The following is a 16,077-nucleotide window of genomic DNA, read 5'->3' as shown; positions in this document are numbered from 1 at the left end:
TAATTATACAACATTCCCAACATCCTATAAATATTTCTATAATGTTTATCAAAATTCACAAGTTTGACAAATTCCTTCCAGAAGCCAGGTAACTTTACTGTTTTCTCAAGTAAACATAAGCCATACACAAAAAATATTGATTTCAACAATTTTGACTCAGATGCTGATGTAACTATTTGAAACCAATTTTCTATCATTAATATTTTGGCAGAAGCCAACAGATAAAACCATTACCTGTAATCGGCTTCTGCAAGTAACTCTTTCAAATTGCTAATTAATACACTAATTTAACTCATAGGAATAATAAGTGCCCAAACTGGCAGCTTATTCAGAATAGCCACATCCATTCTTACTTCCGAATGGCGAACTACTGAAGTAAGATACTCAACATTTAACGGACAGTAAAGAAATTTTAATTTGCCTTCCACTCTTTAGCAACTAATTGCAAACCGTTAGTCAAAGGTAGACAGAATAGGGCATGTGTCTCATTTTACCAATTTAAGAATGAGCCTATGGCTCTGTTAAAAATGAATAGAAATCATGCTCATAACAGATAGGTGAGTATTAACTGGCTTGATATGTGGGCATATTGCAGTGAACTACTGCGCAAGAGTAGACAATTGTTCCAAAGGTTTGCTTACCATATCTCTATTTCTGGGGCTGTCCAGAGATTTCCAAGTCTCCTTGGGCCTTAACGGAGTTCCCTGTCCCAAACCTCTTAGTGTAGTGCATTGGACCACAAGCACCATCTTCCACATGATGGAGAGGTTGACAGACCTACAGGAAGGCAACAGACCTGAGGTATTTCTGTTTGAAATATCAAACACACTTCCATCAATGACACAAAGCAGGTTCATTAATCTCAAAAGATCTTTTCAAACAATAATAAATTACAGAGGCCATATCTAGGAGAAGCAGAACATATTTTGCTGTAAAATGATTTTGTTTCAAAATGTAGACTTCATTTACAAATTATTTAAACTACCCTAACAAACATACCCGCACCATCACATTGCATGTTTGCTAATTCTTCATCTTGCAAGCTTCCAAAATAAGCAGCAGAAATAACAACAACAACAAAAAACCCAAAGCAAATAACATCATTTAGAAAGAAAGCTAAAAATACTTCCAAACATTATAGATGCACAAATGCTGGCAGGTTTTAAACACAAACCTTGCCAATAACTTTGGCTGTGCCTTCTCTCTGCTTAGCTGCTTGGTAACCTCCAGTGAAACGGATCACTCTACTTATATCTCAAGAGAGAGCTAACTGTCATTGCTAATTGGCCAGTGACGTTAGCAGGAGTTTCAAAAGGCAGTGATAACTCCTTTTCAATCCTTAACAGTTTTTCAATCTCATCCAAGGTATTTTTTTTTCTCCACAGCAACATGCCCCAACACAGTGCAACACTTACCCCCTCCTCATCAACCACATGCCTGAATGAAAATCTCTTACAGATTGGAGTAGGAGTGGGGAGCTTGGTTTTTTAAAACCGTATTGGGAAAGGTATATGCTCCCATTAGGGATGGAAGGATCTGTCAGTTTTGGTTCTCCCCATTTCTCCTTTTTCTAATCTTAAATTCAGTTCTCCACATTTCTGCAGCAAGTTGCTAATTATATATTTTTTAATCCTCATGAAAATTCTTCAGCAGATTTTAGTGCAGATTTCTCCTAATAAATATATTTTTGTATGCAGTTTTGATTAATGCATTTCAAGCAGTTTATCCTAATATAATGCATTTTTGAATGTTGCTTTTATCTGTATATTCATATTTATGCACATTTCCCCCTAATATATGCATTTTTAAACATTGCTTGGTTGGAGAACTGCAACACAAAATTCAGATAAGTGTGGATTTTGAAGGATGGCTGTGTTTTGGTTCTTCTCATATTGTTTCAGAAAGTGCAAATTTGATAAACTGGGGTTTAAATGTGAACCATATTGAATATCGCCCCATCCCTAGTTTCCATAAAACATCACTCTGAATATTTGGCTAGATCACACCCTTTGTTATTGTTATGTGCCTTCAAGTCAGTTACAACTTATGGCGACCCTATGAATCAGTGACCTCCAGTAGCATCTGTTATAAAACACCCTGTTCAGATCTTGTAAATTCAGGTCTGTGGCTTCCTTTACGGAATCAATCCATCTCTTGTTTGGCCTTCCTCTTTTTCTACTCCCTTCTGGTTTTCCCAGCATTATTGTATTTTCTAGTGGATATGTCTTCTCATGATGTGTCCAAAGTATGATAACCTCAGTTTCTCATTTTAACTTCTAGTGACAGTTCTGGTTTAATTTGTTCTAACACCCAATTATTTGTCTTTTTCGCAGTCCATGGTATGCGCAAAGCTCTCCTCCAACACCGCATTTCAAATGAGTTGATTTTTCTCTTATCCGCTTTTTTCACTGTCCAGCTTTCACATCCATACATAGAGATAGGGAATACCATGGTCTGAATGATCCTGACTTTGGTGTACAGTGATACATCTTTGCATTTGAGGATCTTTTCTAGTTCTCTCATAGCTGCCCTCCCCAGTCCTAGCCTTCTTCTGATTTCTTGACTATTGTCTCCATTTTGGTGAATGACTGTGCCAAGGTATTGATAATCCTTGACAAGTTCAATGTCCTCATTGTCAACTTTAAAGCTACATAAATCTTCTGTTGTCATTACTTTAGTCTTCTTGATGTTCAGCTGTAGTCCTGCTTTTGTGCTTTCCTCTTTCACTTTTATCAGCATTTGTTTCAAATCATTACTGGTTTCTGCTGGTAGTATGGTATTATCTGCATATCTTAAATTATGGATATTTCTCCCTCCAATTTTCACACCTCCTTCATCTTGGTCCAATCCCACTTTCCGTATGATATGTTCTGCATACAGATTAAATAAATAGGGTGATAAAATACACCCCTGTCTCACACCCTTTCCTATTGGGAACCAATCGGTTTCTCCATATTCTGTCCTTACAGTAGCCTCTTGTCCAGAGTATAGGTTGCGCATCAGGACAATCAGATGCTGTGACACCCCCATTTCTTTTAAAGCATTCCATAGTTTCTCATGATCTACACAGTCAAAGGCTTTGCTGTAATCTATAAAGCACAGGGTGATTTTCTTCTGAAATTCCTTGCTCCGTTCCATTATCCAACGTATGTTTGCAATATGATCTCTGGTGCCTCTTCCCTTTCTAAATCCAGCTTGGACATCTGGCATTTCTCACTCCATATATCGTAAGAGCCTTTGTTGTAGAATCTTGAGCATTACTTTACTTGCATGGGATATTAAGGCAATAGTTTGCTAATTACTGCATTATCTGGGATCCCCTTTCTTTGGAATTGGGATATATATTGAACACTTCCAGTCTGTGGGCCATTTTTCTTGACAAGTTTGTGTCAAAATTTGGACAGATTCAGTCTCAGTAGCTTGTAGCAACTCTATTGGTATGCCATCTGTTCCTGGTGATTTGTTTCTTCCAAGTATTTTAAGAGCAGCTTTTACCTCACATTCTAAAATTTCTGGTTCTTCATCATATGGTTCCTCCTTGAATGAATCTGTCATCCCTTTTATAGAGTTCTTCTGTGTATTGCTTCCATCTTCCTTTTATTTCATCTCGATCAGTCAGTGTGTTCCCCTGCTGATTATTCAATATCCCTAGTCGTTGCTCCCCCTCCATCGAATCCAGCTGGCTCTGGGGCAGGGGCCCAAATCTCCCTTCCCCTGGTTTGTCGCACCCACCCTCAGCTTTGGAACTGGCTGCATCCCATCAGGGGAGGGGAGGAGGAGTAAGTTCCTCCTTAAACCCCCCAATGAGATGCAGCTGGCTCCAGAGCCCACCCCATGACTTCATTAGGACCCACCCCATGACATCACTAGAGTCTACCCCGATATGTCAGAGTATGAGATGTTTCTGACCTGGCAACCCAAACTAAATTCCTGCAAGAAAGGCCAGAAGTGATAGGAAATAGTGTGTTGTTGTGGGCGCCAAAGAGAAAGACAGACAGTGCTATGCACAATAGGTGTAGGTGCAAATCTAGCCTGAATCTAAAACAACACATATACAAAAAGGCCCAGCATAAATGAAAAGTCAAATCAATACATGTAATAGGGTCACTCAAGTGGAACAATGGCCATTGCTGCTCAGTTGCTAGGTTCATTGTGACACGCCCTGCACAGTGATGCCTACCCTAGCTGGCTCCCGTGTCAGATGGCAGAGCAGAAGCTTAATGCTTTTCTTGCCCATCTTGTGAGCACTTCCAACATTTCTGTAGTGAGACAGAGGGAGAGGGAGAGTGTGAGGGAGAAAAATGTAAGTTGGATTTCATAGCAGTTTCTGCGTTCTGCTTCCATCATTGTCTAATACAGTCAGGCCCTCTCTCAGATGTCTAGAGAAGCCCAGGCCACTTCCAGTTTTTGAGAGCCATAATAAAAATGAAAATGGCAACGCCTGGAAACAAGATAAGGCACCAAAAATAGAGTGAGACAGTGTTTGTTTAATTATACAAATGCTTTTCTAGTGTTTTCTAGTTTGAGATAGCGTGTCACATTTTGGTCCAATGTGCATAAGAATAAGTTGCAACACTTATCAAATACCAAATAATTAGAAGGAGCTTAAATTGAGGCCCCCTTTGAGCTTGAGACCCCAGGTCCAATGGCCCTCTTGATCCCCAGTCTGACTGGCCCCAAGTACAGTCTCAGGGGTGCACCTTCCTTTCCATCCAAGGCTGGATAATTGTTAACAGATCAAGACCAGGACTCATTTAAACGCTTCAGTAAAACATTGTAGGCATCTTCCAATCTTGGCAGTTTTAAATCTATCCCACAACATATGGAGGACACCATGTTGCCTACCCCTGCCCTGATCTAGACACTCAAGCACTGTTTACCTATGATTATCATTTGCCTATGACAGTGAATTAATGTAAAGCCTTGAGCCTTTACCTGGCCCAGGCTCAGTCTAGGCATGTAGACCAGGAAGATCCTAAAAGGCCCATTTCCCATCTTCTCCCCACTCTGTTTTAGGCTGTCAAAGCTGCAAAAGCTTTTTTTGAAGCGTAACTCCAAACAAGAACTGGGAGGAGGAGGAGGGAGCAACAACCGAGGTGCTGCAGCTTCATCAAAAGCCAAGCCCAGGGACTGGAAGTTTGGATGTTTCTCTAGAAGGAATATAATATGCCTCAAGCAAAACAGTGAGGGCAAAGTTACATTCTCTTCCCTTCCCAAACTGAAATGGTTCCATCTGTGCAGAGGGAAGAACTCCATCTTGGTGGAGAATGGGGAAAACTTGAACAATGTCTGGGGCTGCTGTGGAACCCAGAACGTCTGGTCCCAAGAATGTAAGGTTCTGGAGGCAAAGCCAGAGTCAAGGAGCAGGTCCCTTGCTGCAGGTGAGGACGTGCCCAGGCTCTTGGGGGAGTTGTTAGGGGAGGGAATGGAGAATTTGTCTAACTGGTGATGAGGGAGGCTTGGTAGATTCTTGGGCATCTGTGTTTTGGCAAGTTCTTCAGTGAGAAGAAGCTAAGTCCTTTTTTTCAAGAAGGATGGAGAAATTAACATGTCTTCCCATTTCCCATTTCCTCCCTCCCCTTTACAATTCCAAGATTCAACATCAAGCAACAAGGACTGCTCCAATTCCACCATCTTTTCATCTAGTTCAGAGGGGTCAGAGGTGGATAACAGCATTAAACTAGACGATGATGCAGTCAACATCATCCTCAGGCACATGCAGGAGGAAGACAAGGTACAAAACCCCTCAGTGCAGATGCTTCCTGCACTTGATGCTTCTGCACTACTGTCACCATGTCCCAGCCTGCACAAATCTGAAGCCTATTTCTGTATTCATGGAACGAGCCCTTCACAAACAGCAGTTGCTTGGAAGAATTTAGTTGGGAGCTAGGAAAACCGCTTCCTCTGCTTGCAGCCCCTAGCAATGTTCCTGCCAAGCTGTTGCCAGTCTGGTAGAGCTGCCCTCCAAACCAGCATCTTTTGGCGAAACGAACTGGCACATGGCCTCAGTCATGTAGGTTCATAGGAATGGATAGAGGAACATATCCACAATGTTCCTGGGAAAGAAAACCAAGCTGAGATTTGAGGACTTAACCCAGGAAAGGAATACGTTACTTAAAAGGAAACAGTAGAGAAGATTTTAGCCACATTACTGAAGGCTGTCCCAGAAGGGAAAGAGTGAAGGAGTGGCAGGAAACAGGGAGACACACAGAGAGAAAGAGGTAGAACAGGGATGAGAATAGTGGGGTGGGGTGAGGAGTGAGCTAAAATATTAGACACGGGGGGGGGAATAAAATCAAGAGCTTTACCTATTGTTGAGTCTGCTGAGATGCACAGAGGGAGTGAGGGAGATCAGGATTAGACCTACCCAAGCAAGGAGGTCAGGATACACAGGGTGTGGTTGGGTATCCATCAGGCAGGAGCAAAAGAAATGCAGGGAATCTAGACAGGAACCGAGAGAGAGAGAGAAAGAGAGCACACCACGGGGAGCATGTAAAGCAGTAAGTCCATTCTCCAACTCTCCCCCCCTCAGAATAGTTATATTAGGGGTACAAATCAGTTATAACCTTGTTAACAAAAAACAGGCTGTCCATTGAAAGGTATTTAAAAGGGGTGGAGATGACAGGGCCACTCTCTGTAAAGGGTGTAGTTGGTGTTTGATGGATGTTTTTGGTTCTAGGTATTGAACTGAGGGCCCTTGGCCTAGCAAATGAATGAGTGGCAGGGGGTTGGCCTGACTGAATTAATAATAACTTTGGTTTGGCAGATGCCCAGGTTACTTAGGACTAGGACACACCTATTGCCACTCTCATTTGGGGATAGCAGAGAAATTTGATTCATTTTGCACTTTCTGAAACAACATGAAAACCAAAACACAGCCGTCCTTCGAAATCCGCACTTGTCCAAATTTTGCGATGCATCTATTGGGGGAACGTCGGCATAAAAATGAATATATTAGTGAAAATAACATGCAAAAATGCATTATATTAGGAGAAATTGCTTGCAAATATGTGTATATTAGTCAAAAAGCCACATAAAATTTGTTTATTAGGAGAAATTTGCACTAAAATGCTGGAGAATTTTCATTTAGAGTTTAAAAAAAATATCGGAAATGGCTGCAGATATGTGAAGAACCGAACTTAAGGTTGGAAAAATGAGAAGCTGGCAGAACTGAAACGGACAGATCCTTCCATCCCTACTCTCAACCGAGGGTGGCAGCCAGTCTTGGCGGTGAGGCATCTGTGTACTTAGCTGCAAGGTTTTGCTAGCTTACCCACTATACACGGACATGATGGAGTCTGAGAGACAATGGAACTAATCTGGCAACACTGGGAACCTGGCAATGCTGCTGAGGCATTCCTTCTCTGAGCCCAGCCAGAAGCAGAGTAAATATATAGTAAATATAGTCAATATAATATTGCATTCCCCGCAGAAATCCAGCAATGTGCGTCAACAAAGACAAGATGTGTTTACTTGGAAGTAAGACCCATTTGGCAGCCGTTTTCCTCCTTTTACCTTTCTTTTCAAAGGATTGATGGTTCTTGGCTTTTGCCGCCTCAGTTTTCTTCGGTGCCCCGATTCAACCCTTAGTCAGTCACTTCCTGTTTTCTGCAGGTGGGAGGCGGGCTTTAATTACTGGTAACCTCTTTGCAACTTGAGCAATTGCGTAGTGATTTTTTTTTATAATCACAGTTGTGCTGTGAAAAGCATTAAAAACAAAAAGAAAATTAACTGCTTTAGTTACACAGTGGAAACATGGGATCCCAGAGTACCCCCTTTTTTTTAAGTTCTGTGAAGGTCTCTGTGTAGTTGTAGAATATTATGCCAGGTGGGCTGGTTTTGCAGCTTCACCCCCATCAGAGCCAGAAAGGGAAGGATGCCTCAGGCAAGGCACAGGGATGGCCTTCCCTAAATAATGGCCGGACTCTCTCTCAAATTCCAGAACAACCAGGATGAGAATGGGGACATTAGTTTCCTCAGTGCAATCTCTGCTTTTTGCATAGCTACACAACATAATGGACAGGACAAACTGGACCTTCCGTATTCTAAAGATGAATTAACAGAGGCTGTAGTGGTAAGTGAAATGCAGCATCAGAAATCCAGTGAGGAGGTGGCAGCTAGCCAGTGGGTGGGAGGCATGATGAGGCTTGGATTTTGGGAAAGCTCTGTGAAAATTAAGTTTGTATATGTGGAAGAAAGGACTGTGAAACCCAATCCACTTTATAACACCCATGATAGTGATAAGATTTTTAGGGCTCACAAGCCTATTCCCCTAAAACTATGTCTCCTGAATCTCACTCAGGAAAGCTTGTCCTGAGTTACTTTTGCTCTAAATTCCTCAGCTAGAACACAGTGACATCTCAGTGAAGGCCACTTCTTGCAGAGAGAACACTGTTGATGAGCAAAGCATGATAACACTTGTTCAGCAAAATGCAAGGCTAAAACGGAAAGGGTTTTCAAACCTGTTGTAGGGAACACACAGAGGGCGAGAGACGGACTGGTTTTTCTCACAACAATAGTATGCAGTTGTAATTCCTTTACTGAGGTGTTATGCAGAGACTTACTACGATGCCAAATGGGGTGAATGGCCCAGAGGTCCAAGGGCAATTACAGCAAGATGTCTATTGAAGGAGATTTCCTAGGGAAACAAAAGAGATGCAGATGCTGGGGCCATTCTCTGAAAAGGAAGCGTTTGATGCTTGATGAGTGTTTTTCGTTCTAGGTGAATGGCCAGAAAGGAATGCAGGCTTATGGCCTTGTCAATTTATGTGTGTGTGTGTGTGTATTGCTTACAAGTCGATTCCGACTTATGGCGACCCCATGAATGGCGTTTTCATGAGGCTGAGAGGCAGTGACTGGCCCAAGGTCACCCAGTGAGCTTCATGGCTATGTGAGGATTCGAACCCTGGTCTCCCAGGTCGTAGTCCAACACCTTAACCACTACACCACACTGGCTCTTGTCAATTTATGAGTGACTCTAATTGAATTAGGAGGAAGCAGGGGATTTGGGGTTGGCACGTCCAAGAGTTCCATAGCCCAGGGCACTTCATGCTGAGACATTCTCTTGACCGTGTCAATAGAGAGCGGTGGCCAGTCCTGATTATTCAGGGGTCTTGTCCTGGACTGCCAGCCCTTGCCGGCTGGGCTGCTACAGAGAAAACAGAGGCGGGCAGACCAAATGGAAATGTGGAGACAAAATGGGAGCACTCTAGTAATAGGCTCATAAATGAGCAAGTGCTTGGACAAAACTTTTTGGATAGTGAGAGGTTGGGAGAAAAGTGTATAAAGGGGCTGGAGCAGCCCGACTGACATCTGTGGGAATAGAGCCTCACCTGCTTGGTTCTGCTCCTTGGTCTTTTCCAGGAGGTGATGGAGAAACTTCCTGTATACTCTGTGCCCACATCAGTTCTACCGTGCTCCATGGTGGCAATGTACAACTTGAGGTATATCTTTGGGGGAGCTGGGGATATCCATTCCTATTAAGCAGGGATTAGTAAGTGGAAGGGGTATTGTATAAGGGAGGGATGAGAGAAAAAAAGCTTGCATTTGCAGGAAGGCAAGCAACGGCAAATGGCACAAGAGAAACCCAGAAAAGCAAATAATTTATACAAAAGAAGCGACTGTCCCATTGCCCCCCCCCATACAGTCATAAAAGAAGTGGTTGAAGAAAGAACTGGGAGGTTTGGGCTCTGAGGGCCCTTCTAGCATCCTTTTTATGACAATTTGTGCTCATGATGCTATCAGGGCAGTCACACGTGATTCTGCTTGCAATACCATTTGCATAAGCAAAGTTTTGGGGTGGTCACACTGCTTCATTTCCAGTCAATACATATCTCATCACTTCCCACTGAAATCCCGTAACTTTTATACTGCAAAGGTTTTTTGTCTGTCTCGTTTTTGTTGGGCTATAGCCCCTCCAGACAACACTAATGTGGTAGCATTGGGGAACCATTGCAGAACAGGATAAATCCACCATTAATGTGCTATCACTGTGTCAAGAACATGTTGCAGAAAATACCCACAATCAAACACCGATCTGGTGGGGCCTTGAGAGGGTCCAGAGAGGTGCTTCTAACTCCCCTAGCAAGTGTCCACACAGGTCTTATATGGCATTTGCCTCACACCTTGGGAAACATGGCCTCAGAGGCCACAGATCTAGCCATGTTCTCCTTCCCTCCACAGCGGTGTTCCCTTCACCGCTGTTCCATGCCCTTCTTGGTGTTTGGAGCCCGAAGTCCTGTGCTTCTCAAGACCCAAGAGGAGCCTCCCTGCAGGAGGTTTGCAAATTCAAGCAACCTATTGGCAGATGCATCAGTTACTTTGCCCAAAGGTAAGTTTGAATGAATGACTGCCTCTGCCTCGTAGTGCATAATCTAATACTTTCCTCTTCACCCTGCCAGTAAAATCAAGCCTCCCCTTAATCCAGAACTGGAGTCATGTGTCTTGCGCTTGGCTATGCATGGAGTTTTCGCCATGAACGTCGGGATTGGGGATATCTCCAAACAGGTAAATTCATATTGATGGGGTTACAGGCATAGTGTCCATGGGTGCACATGCACCCACAGAGGTCTTTCCTTGCATACATGGGTTCCTGTTCCCTGCCCCACCCCCCACAGAAATTAGGAAAGAAACATTCTATTTTACCCAATAGAATAGGTTGCAGTGTGTGTGCTTGGTTGTGGTGTTGTGTATGTGATGCCCACAGTGGTTTCTTCCATTTGCAAATAAGTCCACATGCCCCAAAAGGTTGGCTACCTCTGCAGTACTATGTCAAACATATCTTCAGGGCCTGGGGTACTTGTATCTTATTTGAACCCCTCAGATACAGGTCACATCCACACCATACATTTAAAGCGCATTTAAATCATATGGCTTCCCACAAAGGATCCTGGGAACTGTAGCATGATGCTACAAAGTTTGTAGTTTGCTAAGAATGCTGGTAATTGTGGCTCTGTGAGGACTAAATTACAATTCCCAAGATTCTTTGGGGGGAAGCTATGTGCTTTAAATATATTGTGTGCAGGAGTGCAGTGAGTTGGCAAAGCTGTGTGTGCCCCAGACAAGGCAGGAAGAGAGAGAGCTATCACATATGGCCCTCTGTTCTTTCCAGGCACTGTACAGAACAACTTCAGCAACGCTAGAAATTCTGCTCAGATCATTCCTTACAGAAGACCCAACCACCGCGCATCTGCTGAGAATCTTAAAAGTAAGTTTGTTGATGAGAAAATGGTGGCAAAAGGAAGGCCTGGCAGGGAGATACTACCCCCTAAGCCATAGCTGGTCAGCAGAATCACCCACCAGCCCCCCTCCATGCGCTACCATGGCTCTTCTTTTATTGGCAGACAAACTTTGAATGTGCTGGAACATCATGCCATCTCTCTCACACAGCAATGCTGTGTTTGAGTAACATTGTGATCTATAGGTCCATGAATAACTGGCTGAACTGAGACAGAATTCAAAACAAAAGAAGATGCAGGACAGAGATCACCAAATAGACTAATCTCTTCTATCCTACAGGGTCTGTTGTGAGACGCTATTTCTCCACTGGATGCCTAGGCCATTTATACATTCACAGAATCAAGTGATGGTAAAGCTTTCCCTGGTCTGTTCTACTTCAGAGTGCAGATGGGAGATCACATACTGGTAGAGCTGGCCCTACCATTAGGCAGAGTGAGGCAGCCACCTCAGGCAGGTGATTGTGGCTGTCATGGAATGATAACAAATTGTTAGTCATTAAGCTGATTATTATTGTATTTTTACTACCAGGGAAGGGCAGTTGTGGAATATCCACCTTAATAAGTGGAGGGTAAAAGAACACTATTTGCTGCTCCACTTTAGGCAAAAAAAATCCCTGATGCTCCTATATAATATATATAAAATGCCTGAACATAGAAAATTAACAGACTAGGAAGAAGGGTTCAACCCAGCCTTATCTCTGGCATGTGTGGTCCTATCCAGTGGCTGATATGATACATTTCAACTAAAATGTCACTTGATCTTTCTAAAAGTTGAAATTAGACCTCATATTCTTACTGGGGGAGAGCTGCTTCCTCCCTCCATCCTTCCCATGGAGATCTTTAAAGGTAAGAAAGGTGTCTTCATGCTTCCAGACGTACTAGGATTTAGTGATGCCTGGAGCAGAATATTCTGCCTGGTGAGATAATATTAGGACATGGGTTGATGAACATTAGTAATGAACTACCAAGAGAGTGCATTTAGAATGGCTTGAAATGAAGATCTAGGCCAAAGGTGGTAGACGTCAGGCTGGAGGAATCTGCTTTGTTTTTTACCAGAATCCCACATTTCACAACTGGAGCCAAGTGCAAAATAGGAGCGTGGGATGGGGAATAGTTTCATACACTCAGAATTAAGGAACAGGGTACCTCTCACCATATGCTTAGACCAGAAATATGTGTTCAGTACAGCAATTGAGCACTGGAAATCCAAAATCCTTGCATATCCACTGCAAATCAACCAGAGATCTACCCGTAGATCCTGATCTACCTTCTACCCATTCCTATGTAGTGGAACAAACTCATCTTAGAGGCACAACACACTATTTTGAGAAATTTAGGTTGCTCCTAGAAAAGGTGTTACTTGACTGTGGATTTTAGCTTATGGACTAACACAGCTCCCTTTGCTTTAAGCCTATGGGTTGGGTGACATGTTGGACAAGTGCAATATTTCTTAGGTGTTGCTTCCTCCTACAGCATATACATTTTTGGATACACTCGAAAGATACAGTGGAGAGAATCCGAGCCATCAAAAATAGTGCTGCTCTTCTACGCTTTGCTGTCCTTATGCCAGATTTTGATGTAAGTAGGACCGCATAGGCTGGCATGGTTTGGTTCTCAAGGGCTGCAGAGCTCTGGATTGGGAAGTAAGAGAACAAAAAGAAGGGGGCCTGACTGCCATTGCTTCTTTTTCTCATTCTAGGGAGTAAGATTGAGAGTTGGACTTTGTGGCGCCACCTGGTCTTAAGATTTATCCCAGCTCCTAGAGGTGTTTCATTCTGAGAGCTGCGCCTCATTTCAGTACTGTCGCTTTATATTTGAGGGGAATGGGATAGGGAAAAGCCAATTATTGGGGGCGGTGTTAGGTCCAAACCCAACACGCAAGTCGCCCTGTCAACCCCAACTCGCTTATTACACCCGGGAAGAGTGCGGAGTTGAGTGCAAATGAACCCACTATCAGAGATCAAGTAACATGAGACAAAAACCTTTGCAAAGGGGACCCAATACTTACAAGCCGAAGCAGGCCAGCATGGGAACTTCGTTTATTGGTGTTCAAGGGTTTATTGCTAACTGTCATAGCTTTGGGGCATATGTAAGGAGGTAAAGGGGTACAGGGGGAAGGACAAAGTGGAAACATCAAGACTATCTCTTAGACTCTATGTCTGCATATTTCGCATATCCTTGAGATAAGCACTATGCAGGAGCAGACAAAGGCAACTATTGAGGGGAGGCCCAGCTGCAACCAGGCGCCCCCTAAACTGGAGACAGACATGATATTACTTTGCTTACATATCAAAGGAGTTTTACAAGTCAAGGTTTGTGGGACATTGGAACAGCGTTTGACATTCCTATGCAAGGCACATTAGTAACAATAAGCAAGGTTATAAGCATAAATGTGATACAGAAATGCATAGTAGGGACGTGTCCAGCTTAAACCGGCTTTTATTATGCGAGCCACTGGAATGTAGGTAAGGGTCAGGTCACCAGGAAATAAACCGACATTTTATATCAAGAGTCAAATAAAGGCCACTTTGGTTCTATTTCCCATGATGCTCAAGCTGGTTTGGGTAGGACAAGTGAACTATAGTTTTACAAGCACTGGGGTTTCAATTTAACCCTAACAGTCCCCCCTTTCAGCCCTGAGAGACTAACTGGTCTCTCAGGTAGCTGTATTACTTTGTTTGGGTTGCCGAATCGGTCTCAAAGCCATTTCTATGTAAGTCGGTTGCGGCTTTCGGGAAAATGAAGAAATCAGCCTATACAGGCAGGCGGAAGCAAGCTGGATTAAATTTGGGATGCATTGTATACAGCAACAAACAGCTATTAATAATACTATAACTATTACAACATAAACCACAATCTTGCGTCAGTCTGCTCAACTCCCTTTTCAGTACATCGACCAAGGAACTGTCAAGTATGACTGGACCTTTTGATACTACTAGAATGGCCCGTTTGCTTGGTTTTGGTCCCTAAAACTAAACTCAGAGACCTATAGACATTAACTGAATAACATTAGAAATACATTGCAAGTAACAACATCCAGTAATAATAATTAAAAAAAACTATTACTATAATCACTTAAAACAATATCTTCTGCCAGCTAGACCAAAATTCACAGAGCCACCAAGGGCCAGCAGGCATTTGGCGACCCGTTAAGCCCAATAGGAAAAGAACAAGTCAGTGACCAAAGGAAAATCAAATGCAACAAATGCTACCATCTCAACAGTAATATTACCTTACCCACTGTTTTATGTCCCATTCTTCAAAGTCCAATTGCCATTTTCAAGTGGGTATATCACATGTATTGGTCACACAGACCTCACTTCTTACTAAACCGCTTATCACCAAGCCCTCCTCTACCTCCTTTAAGCTGTAGCAGGAAGCAAAGGAGACTGTACTCCTTAAGTAACAAAGGGGACTCCCACTTATCCATGTGGTGAAGTGTGTGTTCCTTGTTTTGGTTGTCCCTGTCTCCTGTAAAGTCCAGGCCAGTGGGGGGGGTCTCAATATAAGAAGACCCCCTATGTCTGTATATATTTTCCGATATGTGTGCTTCTAGTCAAGAAAAAAGGAAAACTAATGCTATTTCTAACGAGCAATGGGATTCCCTGTGGATAGGGGTGTATCCGCCAAGGATTAAGATAACATTTATGTGACAGCGTTTAACTCTGCCCTTGTTTTTCTATGCACAAAACCTCTGGAACGCATTACCAGCCATGGGGGTATGTGTGAGTTGGGGTGGAAGTTATAGCTCTTGGCTTTTGCACCTCCTAGATTCCACTTGAACCAAAACGGGGTTAGCCAAGCCGTACCACTCCCTCCTTTTATGTGAAAGGCAGATGTACACAGATGACCTTTCACATATTAGCAAGCACCGTTCTGCCCCCTGGCTCCAATACTGACTTCCAGGGTGTGACTGTGCCATATGAGATGGATACACATTACAAGGGCTAATTAGACAAAGATCAGAATTCAAAATCACCACAATGGGGTGCATTATAAGGGTTAAACCTTCTTTGGCATCCTTATCCCAGCCAAACAGGGAATCCAAAATCATCCATGTGCCTATATCTGTGAGTGCTTACCTATAATGTAAGTGACTGTATGGCAATCATGTGCTATCTAGAGTATACTTGCTCCCCCATTTGTTTAACTGCTTCTAATTGTTTCTGTACATAGGATGAGAAGGTAGTGTCTGAAGATCAGCTAGGTCGGTGTGTTGAAACAAATCTGGATTAACTAATATTCTCTGGATGATCCATACAGGGACTTTAAATGGAAAATCACATCCTACCATTTCCTTAATACCACAAAGGCATCTATTGAAATGTTAGCATAGGTTGTGTATAGTACTTATCAATAACATCATAATCACAAAATGTTCTAAGGCACATGCACCCATGTCCAGAATATACAATAGTTGAACTTAATTCATTTCTTAGCATGAAAAAGCCATAAGATACATTAATCATTTTGAGAGAAAAGCAATCTTGATGGAATTCCAAACTATCATCTTCCTAGATTCTTATGGTGTTGACATCCATTCACATTAATTGTTACCTATTCCTAGCCATTGTAATGACAGAGTGAGAAAATAAACAAATGGGTCAAAACTTCACATTGATGAACCTCACATCTGAAGTAGCCAAATTCAGTAAACCTCTATTACAGAATCACTCAGAAGGATTTGAAAAGTAAAAACATCTAAAGAACAAAACAGCCATAACATATAAATTATGAAGGGAAAACAATAACAACAACACATTCTTAAAGGACAATGCATAAACAGTTACATTCAATATTACAATGGAAATATTACAAAGAAAACAAGTAAATAAAACAA

The sequence above is a fragment of the Rhineura floridana genome, chromosome 2, assembly GCF_030035675.1.
Source record: "Rhineura floridana isolate rRhiFlo1 chromosome 2, rRhiFlo1.hap2, whole genome shotgun sequence".
Lineage (NCBI taxonomy): Eukaryota > Metazoa > Chordata > Lepidosauria > Squamata > Rhineuridae > Rhineura > Rhineura floridana.
The sequence above is the reverse complement of the archived record's forward strand: the minus strand, read 5'-3'. Positions refer to the sequence as shown.